Raw genomic sequence first — 3136 nt, forward strand, 5'->3', positions numbered from 1 at the left:
TAAGGAATTAGATTTATGTTTGCTCCAGAATTGGCTAAAGCATAATTCTTCATGGTATTTCCAAATTCACACGGAAAGAGTGAGGCGTCCAGGATCTCCCATTTTATTTGGTAATTCTCCTAATATCACTTTAGAAATCTTCTCACTAAGGATCACCTTTGAATTCTTCTCTAATTGTTGGCAAGTGTTGAGTAAATATTGCAAAAACTTCACATATTCAAAAACTTGGGACAATGATTCAATAAAAGGAGTGTTTATAGGAATACCCTTCATTTGCTTCATAAATTTCAAATGTTCCTGCTCCGATTGGTGACAATTAGCATGATACAAAAATGAAAGCGGAGGATGATAAGTTTAAACATCAGCTGAAATTTTCTGATTAGACTCACCTCACGTCGTGAGCTTTAGATACTCACATTGTGAGTTTGATGTTTCAGCTATAAAATTTTCTTCGGTTTTTGTCTTCTTTGGCTGTGGTCCAGGCTGATGTGGCTCAACTTCGAGGGCTTCTAGAAACTCAGATATGGGATCTTCTTCAGCTCGATCACCATAACATGTGGTTGAAGCTTGTTCTTGGGAATTTTTGGAGATAGTTTTTCATTAACCAAAGTGGTTAATTGTCCAAGTTGAGCTTCAATGTTTTGGATCGATGCTTAATGATTTCTTAGCAAAGCTTGTTGGTCCTTCATGATATTTTGATGGTCTCTTATCACTACATCGGTCTCATCATGTCTTTTCTCCGAAGCTTCCATAAATCTAGTTAACATGGACTCTAAATCGACTTTCTTTTCGGGTGGAGGTTGCTCTTTTTGATAGAATCCTCGGTCAGTCTACCTATAATTCTCTTCTTTTTTCTTTTTATACTCATCATATGGAAACCACTCTTTCTTTGGCTTCTTCCAATCTTCATCACATTTTTCTCCAATTTAATACAAACTTGAACCTTCTTATTCCCATTCTCATCCAAATGGCAATCTTTGGTCAAATGTGGACCATTACATCTTTCACGACCAACTCTAATAGCATGTATGGATCGGTCCATTTTTGTCATCCTTTGGTCCATAGTGTTCAGCATACCTAAAACAACAACCATGTCTTCAGAAGTACCACTCCCAATTCGCTTCATTCCATCATGTCTAGGATTGTGATACTTACGCGAATGCTTGGAAAACTCTTCAATTAATTCCTTGATTTCTGCAGGATTTTTCTTGGTTAAAGGACCTTGAGAATCAAGGAGTTGCCTTTGCATGACATTAACCCCATCATAAACGATTGATACTTCTTGTTGCTCATTCAAATCATTTTGGGGACAATTCTTTATCAATCCTTTGTAGTGTATCTCATGCTTCGTAAAGTGACTCACCCGGTTGTTGCTCGAAATTTGCAATGGCTTTATTGAGTTTAGCAACTTTTGAAGGTGGGAAAAAGTGTTCTAAAAATTGCTCATGCATTTGCACCCAAGTAGTAATTGCACTGGGTGGAAGTGCCTTCAACCAATCCTTTGTAGCTCCTTTGAAAGTGACAGGTAGCATTCTAAGCAAAATTGTAGTGCGTGGAACCTTCGAGATGTTGAAGTAATTGGAAACATTATTGACTTCATCAAAAGTGTTTGTAAGCATCCTCATGATCTTTCCCGGAAAATGGAACTTCCTTAAGCATGGACAGAATGTATCCCTTCAACTCGAATGTTGTTGTCATTGGAATCGCAGGTTGCACTAGACCGGGACCGATGTCCTCTCGGATTCTATTCTTGTATGCTTCCATAGACATGTCAGCAATATTTGCTATCTCGTTTTTTGGCTCGCATCGGGTTTGCTTCATTCTATTTGAAATTCAGGTTCAGTCTCTTAATCGGAATCTTGTGGATTAAGATTTTGCTCAAATCTTTCAATCTTGTTTTTGTTCTTCTCGGAATTGCTTGATTCACCCATGTTCTTCCCCTTCTTCTTTTAGAAAACTGATTTAAGGTCTTTTAAAGGTGATTTCTTTGGTGGGTTGGTTTCTCCTACATTTTTATTCGTCTTTTTGTGAAGGGTTGACTTTGGATCTTCAAGCGGTGGTATTAAAGGTGTGTTGGATCATCGGGTTATGAACTACTACAATTAAAACAAAAATAAAAACGTAAAACTAAACAAAAACTAATTAAAAATTCTAAATGACTGCTCACCACGACGTGGTAAAGAGCACCATCTCGTGTTGTAGCAGATAATCTAAACAGAAACGAAAAACGAAAGAAAAACATAAAACTATTGAGTTCACGTCGTGAGCTTTAAGGCTCACGGCGTAAGTTTAGTTTTTTTAAAACTAATGCTAGAATTTAAGTTTTTGCAGATTTTACCCCACAAAAAGGATCTATTAATCTAAAGCAAATAAATTTTAAATTAAATAGTCATTCCCCAGCAACGATGCCAAAAACTTGATATTGAAATATTACTACACCTAATTTTACCTACTATCTAACTAGCTTTTCGACTAAAGGCAATGTACCTTTTCGCAAATAGTATAGCACAAACAGCTGAGTATCGATCACATGGAACGGTTTTAGTTAACTAATTTATATATTAAAAATTAATCTAAGATAAACAAAAGTAATTTGGTTTTTATCTGATTTTGCAAGTTCAGACAAACTTAAACACTCAACTATCAAATTCAATCAATGACTAAAAACACTTATGTTTTGTTCGAATCCACTTCTCCTCAATGGTTAGCTACTAATTATGGACAATTCATGTTGGTTACCAATTATTATAATATTAGCAATTTAAGTCCAAATATACTAATATTAAACTAATTCATGTAGAACTATACATGGTCACACATAATTTAAGACATAATCAACTACTAATTATAAACAAACATAATTATAATCACAATATATGTTCTCCAGCACAGCCAAATTCAACAACTTTAATTACTTATCTAATATTGGTTCGATCCTAGCTCTAGTAATCTAATGGACACTAAATTACTAGGTGTGAACTTCATGCAATTTAGTATTCACTAAGCTACACTAGAAAATGAATCAAGCAATTTAAGTATCAAATTTTAGCATGCTAGGTATTAACAATCAAACACAAGCATTTAACCAACTAAGAAGATCCATAACTAATAAACCAAACCATGAGTTGAAGTTTCA

General features: G+C 34.9%; 1 non-coding gene across 1 annotated transcript; it reads left to right on the forward strand.

The window, feature by feature from the left end:
• The first annotated feature begins 1295 nt into the window (after positions 1–1295).
• Positions 1296–1403, forward strand: LOC145013642 (small nucleolar RNA R71). Its single transcript, XR_013665190.1, has one exon. It is a non-coding gene; the product is annotated as a small nucleolar RNA R71 (small nucleolar RNA).
• The last annotated feature ends 1733 nt before the right edge of the window (positions 1404–3136 follow it).

Source organism: Lactuca saligna, chromosome 8, assembly GCF_052625555.1.
Source record: "Lactuca saligna cultivar CGN05327 chromosome 8, ASM5262555v1, whole genome shotgun sequence".
NCBI classification, from domain to species: domain Eukaryota; kingdom Viridiplantae; phylum Streptophyta; class Magnoliopsida; order Asterales; family Asteraceae; genus Lactuca; species Lactuca saligna.